The sequence below is a fragment of the Theropithecus gelada genome, chromosome 12, assembly GCF_003255815.1.
Source record: "Theropithecus gelada isolate Dixy chromosome 12, Tgel_1.0, whole genome shotgun sequence".
NCBI lineage: Eukaryota > Metazoa > Chordata > Mammalia > Primates > Cercopithecidae > Theropithecus > Theropithecus gelada.
Window position 1 is genome coordinate 34,350,164 of NC_037680.1, and position 18,426 is coordinate 34,368,589.

At 38.8% G+C, this 18,426-nt stretch overlaps 1 non-coding gene across 1 annotated transcript; it reads right to left on the reverse strand.

The window, feature by feature from the left end:
* Positions 1-910: 910 nt before the first annotated feature.
* Positions 911-1,016, reverse strand: LOC112636764. Its single transcript, XR_003122241.1, has one exon. It is a non-coding gene; the product is annotated as a U6 spliceosomal RNA (small nuclear RNA).
* Between the last annotated feature and the right edge of the window lie 17,410 nt (positions 1,017-18,426).

The window sequence follows — 18,426 nt, forward strand, 5'->3', positions numbered from 1 at the left end:
GGCACCAAGAACTAGAGTAAAAAACCATAGAAGTCTACCTGGTGTTCTGTTGTGCTATTTTTGAATTGTTTTCTTAGTGGGTGTATGTTAGCCAGGGTTCTCCAGAGAAAGAGAAACAATGGGGTATATAGAGATATGTAGGAGGAGATTTATTATAGGGATTGACTCACAGAATTATGGAGGCCAAGAAGTCCAATGATATACTGTCTGCATATTTCCTGGGAAACCAGGAAAACCAGTGGTATAATTTGAGTTCAAAGGCCTGAGAACAAGAGTACCTAATGACATAAGTCTCCGTCCAGAAAAGTTTAATCCTGGTGTGGGGTGTACACTGGTGTAACTTCATTTCCTGAGAACTTGAGTTGGGGAGGGTTTGGAAGTCCTGGAGTCCAAAGGCCCGAGAACCAGTAGTTTCAATATCTGAGGGCAGGAGAAGCCGAATGTCCCAATTCAAGAAGAGAGAAAAAAATAACCCTTCCTCTGCCTTTTTATTTGATTCATGCCTTCAACAGATTAGATTATGTCCACCCACACTGATGAGGGTTGATCTTCTTTGCTCAGTCTGTTGATTCAAATACTAACCTTGTCAAGAAACACCTTCACAGACACACCCATAAATAATCTTTACCAGCTATCTGGGCATTCCTTAGGCCAGTCAAGTTGACATATAAAATTAATCATCACAGGTTGCTGTTAGAATTATGACAACATCATAATTTATAACAATCTATTTCAAGTTAATGCCAACTTAATTACAATAATATACACAACTTTGTTCCTATGTAGCCCATCCCCTTCCCCCTCATTTTTTGTTGTTATTGTCATGCAAGTTATAATATATAATTCCAAATCTAGATATCCTACTCATTACTGATCATCTCCAGTACATTGTGTACCCTTGAATACAGAAAAAAATATGAAATGGTTTGCAAATCTTAAGTCATCCTTGCACAAGGGCCATACTAGTCTTCTCTGAATTGTTCTAATTTTGGTATATGTGTTACTGAATTGAGCACAATGTGATCTGATTTTACCATTAAAAACTTCACTCTGACAGCGTGAAAAATGGATTAAAGAGGAGGCCAGTGAGGAGGTGAGAAGACTGATACAAGATGCTGGAATAAATAGATAAAAGAAGATGGTAGTCTAAACTAGAGTTCAGTACTGACGTGCTAGAGAATAGAGGCTGACAACAAATTTGAAAAATGTTAAAGAGATAATACTAACTTGCTATGGTGACTGAATGTAGGGTTGAGGAAATTAGAAGAGGAAAAATGTTTAGCTTTCTGCGTCATGTAACTGAAGGGATATGGTGCATTTCATAGAAATAGATAACTTTGAAATAGGAGCTTTGGGAGAAAATGCAACAAGCTCAGTTTTAGACCTTCTGAATTTGTGATAGTTGTTGGATATTCAAATAGAGACCCGGAGATGATCAATAAAGAGTGCGATATCTAGATTTGAAACTAAAGTGAGCAATATGAGCTGTGAGTATAGATTTGAGTGATTAGTATGTAGATAGTAATGGAAGCCTACTAAGTTTATTAGAATGCCCAGTAAGAGTGAATACAGTGATAATAGAAGAAGATGAAGGATGGAATTCCAAGGAACAGTAATATTTGAGTTGGAGGAAAAGATTCTTCCCAAAAAAGAGAAGGAGAAGCCCTAGAAATACCTGGACAAGCAGAAGAAAGTGTTGTCATGAAAGTTGAAGGAAGAAAGTATTTCCGGAATCAAGATGCCACAGAAAATAAGGACTACAATGTTTTGATTGGATTTAACAATAAGGAAATTAATTAACAACTGTGGTACATTAAAGATAGCTGTAAATTATTTGCTGTTCTCCCTATGAAGAAATGAAGTCTATTTGCCTTCTGTTGAATCTGGACTGGATTGGACTTGTATTGACCAATGTGGCAGAAGTGAGGCTCTTTAATTTCTGAGGCTGAGCAGCTTCTATTTTCACAAGGTTGAAATTGTTCCTCTTGAAACTCAGCCTTCATGTTGAGAGAAGCCCACATGTAGAAAAGCCAGGAGGAGAAGGACTAACTTCTAGCTGAGTTCCCAACCAAAAGCCAACACCATCTGCCAGCCATGTCAATGAGCCATAGTGGATGTTCCAGCTCAGTCAAGCCTCCAGGTGACTGCAGTTCCGTGCAGAACAGAGAAATTGTCTAGCTGAGCCTTGTCAACCCGCAGAATCATGACAGATAACCAATGGTGTCTGTTGTTTTAAATGACTAAGTTCTGAGGTACCGTGTTACTCAGCAATTGACATGTTTTCTTACTATTTTGTAATGTCCGTAAGAGCAGCTGTCCTATTGGGGAACTGCAGGTGTAAATTGCAATGGGTTGAAGAGTGACTTAAAGGATAGAAACTGTAGACATCTATTTTAAGAAGTGGAGTGTGAAAGAGAGGAGCTATTTAGAGTGGTAGTGGAAGAAGTTCTGTATTTGACAAAGGATGTTTTGTTTGTTTTTAATAGGAAAAACTTAAACAGTATTTAAGAAGGGGTTAGGTGGTGCCTCACACTTATAATCCCAGCACTTTGAGAGGCTGAGGCAGGAGGACAGCTTGAGGCCAGGGGTTCAAGACCAGCCTCGCAAACACAGTGAGACCTCATCTCTACAAAAAAAAAAAGTCAAAAACTTAGCCAGGCGTGGTGGTACATGCCTGTAGTTCCAGTTATTTAGGAGATTAAGGTGGGAGGATCATGTGAGCCCGAGAGGAGGTTGAGACTGCAGTGGGCCATGATTGTACCATTGCACTCCAGCCTGGGTGACAAAGTGAGACCCTGTCTCAAGAAAAGAAAAGAAAAAGTGTTAGTTTAAGGAAAAAACATTGAAGACACAGGAGAGATGAGTTAATTGATGGAGCAAGGTTCCTGAGGAGACAGGGAAAATGCTGTCTTATTCAGATGCCCCTAGAAAGGATCTGATTGGTTTCATTAGATATTATCCAATATGGATGCCTGGATGAGTGAACTCTCATATCTTACCTCCTTAGCAGTCATCCTGTGGATGGCTGCCTATGGCTCAGGCACTAATATATTTTCTAGTCATCTATGGCTAGAGTGTTTAAGTAGTATTGTTTAGGGTATTTCAGGCTACGAGTAATAGAAGACATATCTCAAAGCGGCTAAAACACATCTGAAGTTTGAAGGTTGATTAAATCAGCAGCTCAAAAGGTATCATCAAGGTTCCAGGTTCTTTCTATCATTCTGCTCTGCTGTCTTCAGACTTTTATCTCGTTCTCTTAGGTGTGCTTCCATAATAATCTCAAGATGACTGCTGCAGTTCCAGGGGTCATATTCAGAAGATAATGTCAAGGGACAGAAATAAGTTTCTTCATGCAAGTCCCTTTCCAGAAGTATTGTAGCAAACTACTCAAAAGTTTAGAATCTCATTATATGCCCAGTCAATATCGAGGATGATTTTAGGTAGATTATTTAAACTTTCTGAACTTCCATTTTGCTCATCTGTAAGATGGGTAGCAAAGTATCTATCTCAAGGTTATCATAAGGAATAAAAGAGTTTTATATTAAATGCATCACCTAGTGTTTGGCCCACATGTACTCCATCTTCCATCCTGTGTCTACAGTTCATTTTCTATGAAACATACTTGAGGTTCTCTCCTCCCATTTAAAAGACTACATATGGCTTAAAATAAAATTGATTCATGAGAACACATGCACACAGGGAGGGGAACATCATATACTGGGGCCTGTTGGGGGGTGGGGAGCTGGGGGAGGGATAGCATTAGGAGAAATACCTAATGTAGATGACGGGTTGATGGGTGCAGCAAACCACCATGGCATGTGTATACCTATGTAACAAACCTGCATGCTCCGCACATGTATCCCAGACTTAAAGTATTATAAAAAAAATAAATAAAATTGATTCATCTTCTGGTACTAGAGTTTACTTTCCTGAAAATACTCAGAAGAGAGAAAAAAATAACTGGATATCTATTAGAAAAGAAAAAGGATGGATGGACAAATGAGAATGTCTACTCCATGGGACCACCAGTCTGCAAGAAACTGTTCCGGTTGTCTTATTCTTGGGGTGTGAAAACTGGGTTCCAGGCAGGAACTGAAGTGTCAGAGTTTCCTGTCTGGAAAAAAGGGAGACAGCCAGTGTATGGGATGGGGATCTAGGGCACAGATGGAGTATAGGTGCTGCTGTATGTGTTGGGTAACAGAGGTAAACATTCAGAATGACTTATTCTTATTCCAAGTATATACTGTATAGGATGGCCCTATGCTTCACCACAGACCTGAGATGGAGCCAGAATAATAAATCATAAAGTTCCCTAGGCTCCAAAGAGAATATAACCTGAATACTGAATAGTATTTGCATTATCATGTAACTAAGGCAAAAAAAAAAAAAATACCATGCATTCTCACATGCCCTGTGCTTTCTCTAGAAACAATTAAATTTCCCATCTAGAAGCTCCCTTTGCTTATCTCAACAGACACAGTGCCATCTACTGAAAATAAAGCACCAATAGCCATGGTACCCTGAGGGATTCCCAGGAGAGCCCCCCTCTCTGTGGGCTCCCTGTCTCACCCACCTCCCAGATGGACTGAAGGGAGTAGGCGGAATCCACAGGCTGTTCTCCTGTCACAAACTGTAATGCATCTGTTCCCTGGTGCTTTCCGTGAGCAGCGAGAGTAAGACGTTCCTGAAGGGACCTAGGGAGCCTGGCAAGGCACTTACAGTGTAAGTGAAAGCTCTTTTAGGCTGCCCTCTTGCCTTCAACCAAGTATAAACTGAAGCTATTTTATATAGCAGAGGCATACTTTTTATATTCAATCATAATAAGGATGAATGACATGTCTTCCTTTGAGTAATTAGGAGATGTTTCTTTCCACACAATAGTGTAGCAATGTGTTTAAGTACGTTTATCCTTCTGTGAAATTTTTAATGGGTACAATGGATAAGAGATTAATAACAGAATCCTGGACCATTATCAAGACAGGTACGTCTTTGGGAAATGTGGGTAACCTAGGTTGCTGTGAAATTCACTTAGGCGAAAGTCCACATTTTAATTCATTATGTCCTCTCCAGGTGGCAATGTCTCTTGGTCTCATACATGGAGAAATGGAGAAACAAAAGAAGACTGTTTCTGATTTAGCCACTACAGTTAATGATAAAATAGAAAATGGAAGCTTTAAAATACAAAGCCTTCTGCAGGACATACTCAACTCTTGCCCTCACCGCCTCTCACTTTACCATTCCTCCTCCCAAGGAATCTTGGCTCAGCATGTCAGGAAGCCCTTCAGGGACCATTTGTAATTTAAAGCTCTGGTTTGAATTGATTCTGATTTGGCTTTTGGTAGTCAGATCTGGCATCTCTTCCATTTGCCCCTTCAAATCTGGCCCCATTTTCTCTATTGCATTTACTGCTCATTCTTTCTGCTATCCTTTTATTAGATTTTCCAAAGCAAAACTCCCTGCAGTTAAGTCTGTGGTCTGGTAATTTATCACAAATATTCTTGAAATTGCCTCATTAAAAGGGGCATTTGAAGCTGAAACCTAAGCGTCCGTTGCCACGGTAACCACCGACAACTATTTAGAACAGCCTGCTTAAACCAGAGGGGTAGAGGATTGCTGTTGGCAGAGATTGAAGGTAGGTAACTAAACTCTACTGGGCAGGGGAAAAGGCCTATAGATTCTGATGTGGAATTCTCAATCTCAAGTCGATATCCTTCTACATAATAAGACAAAATAAGTTGATGCCGTGCTCCTGAGTTATCTGCTGCATGTAGTCTAGGAAATTTGAAAATTGAAAGTTCTTTTCACCGTCTGATTAGCAAGGGAGCTTGGATTAAAAATGAATACCTCAAAATTACTTGATCATGCTTTGCATGTTCTTGAGCCAGTCATTTGCCTCTCAGTGCCTCAAGTTCTTTGTACATTTTTTAAAAAATGGCCAACATAAACTCCATATGTCTTAGTCTGTTTATGCTGCCATAACAAAATGCCTTAGGCTGGGTAACTTAAAAAGAAAAGAAATTGATTTATTACAGTGATGGAAGCTGAGAAGCCTAAGATCAAGGTGCTAGCATTGATGTTTGGAGAGGTGCTCTCTGCTCCCAAGATGGTGCCTTGTTGTGAAATCTGCAATATCATGGGGTGGGAGGTGGAAGAACAAGAGAACCAAACTCACTTACTCAAGACCTTTTAAGAGGGTACCTAACATCATTCTTGAGGGCAGAGCCCTCATGATTTAATCACCTCCCAAAGGCCCCACCTCTTAACACCATCACCTTGAGAACTAAGTTTCAATATATAAATTTTGGGGGTATACACACATTCAGATCATAGCACTATGTCAGCAGGTTATGTGAATATCAGTGACACAATAAAAGTGAAGCCTTTTTGTTAACAAGGTGCTACATCCAAGTAGACTAAAACTCATGTTTTGAATCTATAACTGTTCTCCAGAATGTCTTATGGATTGCCATTAGGCAAACTTCTTCTCTCAAAACAGAAACAAAAACGAAAACAATCACAATTCCTCCAACAGAGAGTAGTGTCAAAATAACCTTATTTATTGCCTTTCCAAGACAGGATTCTCCATACTTTCCATTATCCACAGGCCTGTAAAAGAGCTAACAGTGCCTCTTAGGCATATCTTGAAGTGCTACAAAGGTGGTTATAAGAAAAATATATTTGGCAAATAATGAAGATTATTATAAAAAGTACAAATGACATTCCTTCATCCTGTTTTCTTGGTTTTCCAGTGCAAATTTGGATAAAATATTAAAGAGACAGTTATCAGGAGTGCTGAGCACTGTATGAAAATAGAGGGAGATGTCAGGTCAGGCAATATATATGGGTAATGTAGAAAGATCTACATTTTTAAAAGTAGTTATATGCTTGGGAGTGTTTTGTATGTACTGTTTTCTTGGTAGAAATATAGTGCATTAAATCAACAGGATTAGACAAATATGACAGATGGAAAAACACATCTTGGTAAGCAAAGTACGGAGGGATAAAGACATGATAAAGAAGAAAAGACTGCAGAGTGTTGATGTTTTTGTGACAAGAAGAAGGGGGTATGCACTGGAATGGAGTCGTGGTAGGAATAGTTATGGAACACAATAACAACAACAACTCGTGTCATATGAAAAGGGATTGAGTTATGGATATCAGTGGATGCATTAAATTGGCAAGATCTAGAATTTCTTCAGCACTGCACTCCTTTTGTTGTTTTTCATACTAGCACAACTGCATTACTCAAGTATTAGTGAATTTTTGATGACTCATTCATGTACCTACGAAGGAACGGGGTAAGCAGAGCTTACTCATGACTACTTCGGGTAGTCATAAGTAGGCAGCCTGTGACCTCAAATGTTCTAAATTTCCTTCTTTTCACCAAGTGTGTAGGGAGGTCAGAGCTTCCCAGAGATAGGTGGGGTGTGGAGGAGTTCACAGAACATCGAAAATATTGAGATGTTCAAATCAGAATGGATTCAACATCAAAGAGAGATCTTGCACATATTTGAGAAAAGGTGAACAAAGCAATTCCACACAAAATTGCTTGTTTTGTGGCTGTTAATGAGAAAATTCCCTGAAACATACCTTTTACTGTTTATGTCTCAGACCTTGTAAATCATGAAATGCAATTTCAGATTGTAGTGTAAGACCTATAGAGAAACGTGGGTATTGCTGTTAGCTGTAAATACAGTTCTTTATTATGATTGCAGCTTGTTCTCCCTAAAATAAAATTCAGCATGTGCTGAATTTAAGTTTAGCTTGGCTAACTTTTCTGCCAGATAGAATGTAAGTACACTGCATATAATACTGTGTTAGCTTTTTTCTTTTCAACATGAACTCAAATTTTGAATGTTCTTATCAGTTTATTATTAAACCTTCATGCAAAAACAAAATGGGAAAATGTAAGGGCATAATCTGTGGCATCAGATAGAACTGTTTAGATCTTGATTATGCCACTTACTTGATTGCTAATCCTTACTTTCCTTATCTATAAAAATTGGATGATAGACATGCTTACCTCATATGGTAGCTCTGAGGTATAAAGGAGACAATGAATGTAGACTTTGTTGGGATACTTACTCGGTAAATAATACCCATTTTCCCCTCCCAAGTTCTGAACCAATTTAGAAACAGACAAGAGTAATGCAGGCAGGAGACTGTTATCATTGATACAGTTGACACTGGAGAGCTTAGGCTTCCTGATGCTGAATACCAGAAATAGACAGGTTCACCAACTGGTATCAGGTAGTCCTGGACAATGGGTCATTCCACTGGGAAAAGGTCTTTGCCACTATGCTTACAGTATGCCTAAAATCATGCTCCCTGTGAGATTTGCTACTAAAAGAGAAAGAGGCTGGAATACAAATACCCAGATTCTCTCAAACTTATCCTTGCCAGGGGAGGATAAATGAGGAGGTGGAAGTCTCCAGGAATGTTACAGCTCATGCGGCTCCCTCTCATGGGAGGAAACAGCAGGAGTGGAGAATGAGTATTGCCTCCCACAGAATGATTAGCACAGTGCCTGGCACAAAGAAGCATTTATTATTTGTCATCTATGCCTATTATAATTACTGATTCTTAAGGAAAAGTGAAAATAAATACAAATTATACTTTGAATATATGGGAGAGTAGTAGGTGGCAAGTTTTAGAAAGACTGATAAAACCTGAATAGTTAAGGTCCTTATATGTCATGATGTGCATTTTCATTTTGTTTTGTAGATAATGGATAACCAAAAATAATCTTAAATCAGGGAGAAACTCTGTATTAAGTCTGTTGTCACACCGTTATGAAGAACTACCTGAGACTGGCTAATTTATGAAGAAAAGAGGTTTAATATACTTATAGTTCCGCAGGCTGTACAGGCAGCATGGCTGAGGGGCCTCAGGAAACTTAACATTACGGCAGAAGGCAAAGGAGAAGCAAGCATATCTTTACCATGGCGGAGTACTAGATGGAGAGAGAACAAAGGGGGAAGTGCTACACACTTTCAAACAACCAGATCTCGTGAGAACTCTATCATGAGACAGCACTAGGGGGATGGTGCTAAACCATCAGAAACCACTCCTATGATCCAATCACCTTCCACCAGGCCCCACCTCCAACACATAGGGTCACAATTCAACATGAGATTTGGGTAGGGACCAGAGCCAAACCATATCAAACTTTCAAGTTTGCATTTTAGAATATGAACTATTTCTTAGACTGTTTCGTGTTGCTATAAAAGAATATCTGAGTCTGGGTAATTTGTAAAAGTAAGAGGTTTATTTGGCTCATGGCTCTACAGGCTGTATGACCATGACACCAGCATCTGCTTCTGGTGAGGGCTTCATGGAGCTTCCACTCATGGTGGAAGGCAGAGGAGAGTAGGTATCACGTGGTAAAGGGAAAGAAGAGAGAGAGAGAATGAGAGAGAGGGGAAGAGGGGAGGGGAGGGAGGTGTCAAACTCTTTAACCGATCTAACAGGAACTAAGAGTGACAACTCACTCAATCCCATGAGAATGGCACCAAGCCATTTGTGAGGGATTCGTCCTCATGACTCCAACACCTCTCTCTAGGACCCACCTCCAACATTGGGGATCAAATTTCAGCATGAGATTTGGAGAGGATGAATATTCAAAGTACATCAAACTCTAAGTGCAGTATACAACGTAGAGAAGATGAACAAAGTCTCCCTGAGCCAGGCACTCTGCTATGCACCCAATAGAATGCTCTCTCTTTTAATCCTCATGGCAATCTTGAGAATAATGCCACACTCACATCGCTCCCATTTTAAGATGGCAGAACTGAAACTTTGAAAATTTAAATAATTTCCCCAAGATACTCAGCTTATAAATGAAAAATCTAGAATTTGATCCCATATCTACCTGACTCTAAAACTCAGGACTGGCTTCATGGGCCTATGACCAGCACAGTCACACAGAGACCTGACTTTAGAAGGGCTCTGTGCTTGGTTTTATGCTCTGCTGTCTCAGTATTAAAATTCTTAATCATTTTAGAACAAGGGGCCTGCATTTTCATTTTGCATTGGGTCCCTTAAATGATGCAGCCAGTTCTGCCAAGACATCTTTTCTTACTATTATTCCCGTCACCACTATCACCAAATCTGAAAGATTCTACACAAATAAAACTCCCTTTTTCATCAGAGTTATGGAAAATTAATGAGTCTAGGTGGAAAATTAATATGTGGATGATTATATATGGGTGTTTCTGCATTTACACGTGTAAATGTTCACAATTCAGAGCCCAGTCATTGTCACCACTTTTTTCTCAAACATTTTTTTGTTCCTAGAGACTTAACCAGTGCTGCCATGCTGGCCCCAGGCTGTGAGTTGGACCCAGACCAAGAAGTGGTGAGGACAAGGCCTGAAGATTAGTGAGGGAAGAGGAGAAACACATTCATGTCTAAGCACATGTGTCTGGTCATATTCCAAGTCTCAGTACAAATTAATTTTGAATTATCTGGTTGATGTTTTCCACATTTCAGCTTCCATCAATTGGCACAAATAATTAAGGGATGATGCAACACATATTAGTACAATTTCTCAACTTTTTTAGAGCTAGGCCCACTGAAATTCAGGTAGCTACTACAGACGATGGAAAAGGGTATTTTAGAAAAACATGCTATGTGAATAGCCCTACATTGGTGCCTTATTTTCAACCACTTTTTTAAACCATTAATTCATACCACTCTTTAAGGTAGTTGACCACTCTATCCCTTTAACAAATACTTTTTTAAAAAAATTAGAAAAAAATTGAAAATACAAAAAGAAAGACCCTAGAAAAATTATTCTAAATCTTTCCATATTTTTTTCACATGCACATACACACACATACACAGACTTACAAAATAGAAAATGGTGGGCATACTTTCTTGTAATCTGGATTTTTCCTACTTATACTGAACATTAGTTCAGTATAAGTTTTGAAAGAAAACTTTAATAGTTTTTTTGGTCATTTAAGTGATTTCCTGTTTTTTTTTTTTTTTTCATGAAGTTCATTGTTGTAAAAAAATCTGATTATTTTCTTAAGCTAAAGTGAAATATCCTATTCAAAGGACATATACACTTACAAGACCCTTGATATATATTGCTAAATTGTCTTCAAGATTGGTTTTACCAATATACAGTCCCAGCTCAATGTGGGAATGCCTTTTCCATAAACCTATTTTTAAAAGTTCAGATCTAAATCTATTTGGTTTTCTCCTTCTAGCTGCTTATTAACCAAGGTGCATACTTTGGACTAAAGGGAACAGAAGATGCCTTGCCACTCTACCATACACACTGTGACCACATGATTGTAGAGGCAACATTGCCTCTCTCCACTGGAGAGAAGAGCTTTTCTTGGTTTACTATAGCTTTGGTTATATCTTAGTTTACCATACCTTTAGTGAGGATATATGACTATTGCCTAAACACACTTTTTCTTTCTTTTTTAAACTAGGCTATAATATTTATTGAGCTATTTTTTCCTTGCTACATGATATTATTAATTTATTCTCTCACATATTTCCCTAGAACTTATTTACTCCCTATCGAATAAATGTATGGCTTTTTTTTTTTTTTTTTTTCCAATCTGAAGTAATGTTGCAATGTTGTTGCCTAATTTGAGGTCTCTAAAATGACTTGTAAATAGATCCCAAAGAAAATTATTCCGGCTAATTATAAATCTTTGAAAGTTATTTTTTTGCTTTAGTTGTATTCTGTGAGGATTTATTATGGCCTTCTAGAGCTTTCTAGAATTAGAGAAGAAACAGCCTGAAAACCAACCTTTTGAGTAAGCTCAGATATTACTCATAGAAGCCCACATACTTAGATCCTTTTCTAAATTCTAGGATTGCTTTAGGGGACACATATCGATGAATCATATTGATTAAACTTCAATGAGAAGTTTAATAGGAAACTCTTATAAAGAAATCATCTCTGGCCAGAAATTGAATAAGTAATTTTAGGGCAATATGACATGTTTTTGAGTGATAAGTTGGATTCTGAAAAGACACTTATTAAGTAATGCTAATAATCATAATTATTTTCACTAATTGCTTTCATCTCAAGTAATATTGTTTAATCAACTGCAGGAGGACCAAGAGAATAACACCAACTTGACCTTTGACTTTTAACCTCAACAGTGCGTCTTCACATCACTGCAGTAGCAGATTGCTGCAGTTCTTCCCTATTGTTTTTTCAAACGTTTCTTTGGAATAGTGCCCTAAACTCTAAGGGTAATTCATTTGCCTATAATGTCAGGGAACTGCTTGTCTGATTATTAGATCAAATAAGAAGACGAACTAGAGAGCTTGTCAAAAAATCAGGAAAACATATTTGGGACACTATATAATATTTTGTGTTTGAATCTCCTTCTTTTTTTTTTTTTAAATTTTACTACCAGTCACTCTACTGCTCATTTTGGGAAACTTGCTCATTTCTTTTATTATAAGTTTACCATTTTATAATATACCATTGAACATCTGTAAAGGTCCTCACATTTTTAGGTAGCTAAAATTGGATATTAATATTTTTTGGAAACCTGTTGCCTGGTAGTAATAAGGGGAAAGTGGGACTAGAAACTGGAAATAGTTATTTTGAAATTGTTAGCAAATTCTTCTGTCTCTAGAGGTAAAATTTTGAATTTACTTTTGAGGACAGATTGCTCCTTTACTTCCATGCCTTGATTCCCAGACACATATATTTGATTGTGGGGAAGATGCCACCATGGTCTCTAATTCAAAGCGTGTACCACATTCTGTAAGACAGAATATCATCCTTTTAAGCTGTTATCTCCCAGTTGGCACCATAACAGAGTCTTCAGTGAACTATTCCAGCTTTGAAATAGCCCAGCCATTTCTGAGAGACTGGGTGTGTGATGAGGCATTTAGACCATTGCTAGGAAAACCTTCATCTGGGGAAGATGCTTTGAAAGGGGATGTTCATTTTCCTTAAGACACACTACAATCACCCCCTCTTACCACTAAATGTTTGTACAGGGCCAAATCTCAGTATGTTGTAGGTGGATAAGTACACACAATGACCTGGGATAAAATAACTTACATGCTCCAAGCATTTCAAGACTTTGCTAATAAATATATAGCAACCGAAACCTGGGGAACATGTGTAAGAGTACGTTCTAAGGGTCTTTTTCATAAGAAGATACAATATTAGATTGGGTTAAATTCATGGATATGGGTGTACTTAGTAGAGATTCTGGATTTAATGTATTAGCTCATGCAACTGGAGGTGGTTTTAGCATCTTTCTTGGTGGATTGACTAAAACTTGGACTCAGTGGTGGTCTACATTTTATGGGGATGCCATGCCAGAGCTTCCTTGGCATGCTATGGAGAAGGGAATCCACCGGCTTAAGACATAAGGTTGAACTGGATTTATCACGTGCAACCTGGTGCCCATCCTCCCACCTAAGGCTCCACCAGAAGGCCTTGAAGACCTTCCCTTCACTAAGATATTGAGAAATACTTCAGTGGAGGGCACATCTGAATCCTTGAAATGCTCTGTGATTACTCTACTTTGAAGGTCAGAAATGACTGTGGGGGATGCTGCCCATTGAGATGGGCTCCCTGATTGATTACAATGTGCCTTGATGCATGTCTTCATCTTTCTTTTCATTAACATTTATTGAGGCCAGGCACGGTGGCTCACACCCAGGCATGGTGGCTCACGCCTGTAATCCCAGCATTTTGAGAGGCCCAGGTGGGTGGATCACTTGAGGTTAGGAGTTCGATATCAGCTTGGACAACATGGTGAAATCCCATCTCTACTGAAAATACAAAAATTAGCTGGGTGTGGTGGCGCACGCCTGTAATCCCAGCTACTCAGGGAAGCCTAGGCAGGAGAATCGCTTGAACCCAGGAGGTGGAGGTTGCAGTGAGCCAAGATTGCACCACTGCACTGCCTGGGTGACACAGCAAGACTCTGTCTCAAAAATAAAATAAAATAAAAATAAATAAAGTTTATTGAGTTTCTTAGATCTATATGTTTATGTTCTTCAACAAATCTGGGAAAATTTCAGCCATATTTCTTCAAACTTTCTGTCCTCTCTTCTCTCTCTTATTGGAGACCACATTTACATTTAGAGTAGGCTGCATGAGGTTGTCCCACAGCTCACTGAAATTCTGTTGATCTTTATCAGTCATTTTTTATCTGTGTGTTTCATTTTGAGTAGTTTCTATTGACATGTCCTCATTTGTAGTGTCTAATCTACTTTCAATCCCATCTAGTTTATTTTTCATCTCACTATTGTATTTTTCAACTTACCACTAAATGTTTGGACACGGCCAAATCTCAGTATGTTGTAGGTGGATAAGTACACACAATGACCTGGGATAAAATAACTTACATGCTCCAAGCATTTCAAGACTTTGCTAATAAATATATAGCAACCGAAACCTGGGGAACATGTGTAAGAGTATGTTCTAAGGGTCTTTTTCATAAGAAGATACAATATTAGATTAAATTCATGGATATGGGTTAAATTCATGGATATGGGTTAAATTCATGGATATGGGTGTACTTAGTAGAGATTCGGGTTTGATTTGGGTCTTTGTTGTTGTTGTTGTTGTTGAGACAGAGTTTCACTCTGTTGCCCAGGCTGGAGTGCGATAGTGTGATCTTAGCTCACCACAACCTCCGCCTCCTGGGTTCAAGCGATTCTTCTGCCTCAGCCTCCCAAGTAGCTGGGATTACAGGTGCCCACCACCACACCCAGCTAATTTTTGTATTTTAGTAGAGAGAAGGTTTTACCATGTTGGCTAGGCTGGTCCTGAACTCCTGACCTCAAGTGATCCGCCTGCTTTGGCTTCCCAAAGTGCTGGGATTACAGGTGTGAGCCACCACACCCAGCCTACTTGAGTCTCTTTTATGTCATCATCTATGTCTTTTCTTAACACACTTATGGTTTCCTCTACTTTCTTAAACATATAGACTATAGTTATAAGCCTGTTTTAATAACCATGACTGCTATAGTCATTCACCACATAACAACGTTTTGGCCAATGATGAATTACGTATATGACAGTAGTTCCATAAAATTTTAATAAAGCTGACAAATTTCTATTGCCCAGTGACATCTTGATAATCCTGACTCTATGTAGGCCTGCATGTTTGTCTTAGTTTTTAACAAAATGTCTAAAAAGTAAATGGAATAAAATTTAAGAAAAATTTTATATCTCTTTCATTTGGGGATGCTATTCAAATCACACATACACTTACCCAAAAAGAATCAGTGAGTGTGAGAGAGAATAAGAGAAGTACACTAAAAACATCAAAAGAGATGGAGATTGAACTAGAGGGATTAGGATAAAAAGGGAAGGAGGAAAGGAGAGAGAGGGAGAAATGATGTCAAAAAAGTTATTAAAACTTTTAAAAATAAGTATTAATGTAATAATGGTAGAAAAGATAATGTGTTTTTCTCTTCATTTTGCACCTTTCAATTTTTTTTTTTTTTTTTTTGAGACGGAGTCTTGCTCTTGTCCCCCAGGCTAGAGTGCAATGGCGTGATCTCGGCTCACTGCAACCTCCATCTCCCGGGTTCAAGTGATTCTCCTGCCTCAGCTTCCTGAGTAGCTGGGATTACAGGCGCCGGCCACCATGTCCACCTACTTTTTTGTGTTTTTAGTGGAGATGGGGTTTCACCATGTTGGCCAGGCTGGTCTCAAACTCTGTCAGATGCATAGTTTGCAAATATTTTATCCCATTCTATAGGTTGTCTGTTACTCTATTGATAGTTTCTTTTGCTGTGCAGAAGCTCTTTAGTTTAATTAGATCCCATCTGTCAATTTTTGCTTTCGTTGTGATTGTTTTTGGCATCTTTGTCATGAAATCTTTGCCCATGCCTCTGTCCAGGATGGTATTGCCTAGGTTGTCTTCTAATGGTTTGGGGTTTTCCATCTAAGTCTTTAAGTTATCGTGAGTTAAGTTTTGTATACGATGTAAGGAAGGGGTCCAGTTTTAATCTTCTGCATGTAAGGAAGGGGTCCAGTTTTAATCTTCTGCATATGCTTAGCCAGTTATCCCAGCATCATTTGTTGCATAGAGAATCATTTCCCCATTTCTTGCTTTTATTAGGTTTGTCAAAGATCAGATAGTTGTAGTTGTGTGGTCTTATTTCCGGGTTCGGTATTCTGTTTTATTGGCCTATGTATCTGTTTTTGTACCAGTACCATGCTGTTTTGGTTTAAAGCCAGGCAGTGTGATGCCTCCAGTTTCGTTCTTTTTGTTTAGGATTGCTTTGGCTATTTGGGCTTTTTTTTTTGGTTCCATATGAATTTTCAAATAGATTTTTCTAATTCTGTGAGGAATCTCAATGGTAGTTTAATAGGAATAGTGTTGAATCTATAAATTGCTTTGGGCAGTATGGCCATTTTAATGTTATTGATTCTTCCCATCCATGAGCATGAAATGTTTTTCCATTTGTTTGTGTCATTTCTGATTTCTTTCCTTTTTTTTTTTTTTTTTTTTTGAGACAGAGTCTCACTCTGCTGCCTAGGCTGGAGTGCAGTGGTACAATCTGAGCTCACTGCAACCTCCACCTCCCGGGTTCAAGCAATTCTCCTGCCTCAACCTCCTGAGTAGCTGGGATTATAGGCACCTGCCTCCACACCTGGCTAGAGATGGGGTTTTACCATGTTGGTCAGGCTGGTCTTGAACTCCTGACCTCAAGTGATCTGCCCACCTTGGCCTCCCAAAGTACTGGGATTACAGTTGTGAGCCACCATGCCCGGCCTGTTATCTCTGATTTTTTTTAGCAGTGGTTTGTAGTTCTCCTTGTAGAGATTCTTCACCTCCATTGTTAGCTGTATTCCTAGGTTTTTTTGTTTGTTTGTTTTTTGTTTTGAGATGGAGTCTTGCTCTGTCGCCCAGGCTGGAGTGCAGTGGTGTGATCTTGGCTTGCTGCAACCGCTGTGTCCCGAGTAGCTGGGACTACAGGCAAATGCCACCATGCCTGGCTAATTTTTTGTATTTTTAGTAGAGACAGGGTTTCACTGTGTTAGCCAGGATGGTCTCGATTTCCTGACCTTGTGATTCGCCCGCCTTGGCCTCCCAAAGTGATGGGATTACAGGCATGAGCCGCTGCTCTGGCTTAGGTATTTTATTCTTTTTGTGGCAATTGTGAATGGGAATTTATTCCTGATTTGGCCCTCAGCTTGACTGTTGGTGTGCAGAAATACTAGTTATTTTGCCCATTGATTTTATATCCTGAGACTTTGCTGAAGTTGTTTATCAGTTTAAGAAGCTCTGGGCTGAGACTGTGGGGTTTTCTAGACATAGGATCATATAGTCTGCAAACAGGGATAGGGTGACTGCCTCTCTTCCTATTTGGATGCACTTTACTTCTTTCTCTTGCCTGATTGCCTTGGCCAGGACTTCCAATACAATTTTGAATAGGGATAGTGAGAGAGAGCATCTTTGTCTTTTGCCAGTTTCAAGGGGAATGCTTCCAGTTTTTGCCCATTTAGTATGATGTTGGCTGTGGGTTTGTCATATATGGCTCTTATTATTTTGAAGTACCTTCCTTCAATACCTAGGAGAGTTTTTAACAAGAAATTAATTTTATTGAGAGTTTTTAACATGAAGGCATGTTGAATTTTATTGAAAACCTTTCTGCATCTATTGAAATGATCATGTGGTTTTTGTCTTTAGTTCTGTTTATGTGATGAATCACATTTATTGATTTGCATATGGTGAACTAACCTTGCATCCCAGGGATAAAGCCTACTTGATTGTGGTGGATAAGCTTTTTGATGTGCTCTGGATTCTGTTTGCCAGTATTTTGCTGAGAATTTTTGCATCAATGTTCATCAAGAATGAACATAGTAAATAAAATAGAATGAAGCTTAAAAAAAGAAATAAAAAATAGAAAAGAGAAAAAATAAAATAGGAAACAGCTTACAGAATAAGGATATAAAGTATGAAAATATTTTTATACAGCTTCACAATGTGTTTGTGTTTTAAGCTACGTGTTATTACAAAAGAGTCAAAAGGTTTTAAAGAAATTAAAAAGTCTATGAAGTAAAAGTTACAGTAAGCTCAGGTTAATTTATTGTGAAGAAAGGGAAATTCTAAAATAAATTTAGCAAGTCCTAAATGTACAGTGTTTATATAAGCGATAGTAGTGGATAGTAATTTCCTAGACCTTCATGCTCACTCCCCAGTCACTCACTCACCACAGCAACTTCCAGTCCTGCAAGCTCCATTCGTGGTGAGTGCCCTACACAGGTATGCCTTTTTTTTTTTTTTTTTTTTGAAACGGAGTCTTGCTCTGTGCCCAGACCGGAGTGCAGTGGTGCAATCTCGGCTCACTGCAACCTCCACCTCCTGGGTTCAAGCAATTCTCCTGCCTCAGCCTCCTGAGTAGCTGGGATTCACAGGCATGTGCCACCACGCCTGGTTAATTTTTTTGTATTTTCAGTAG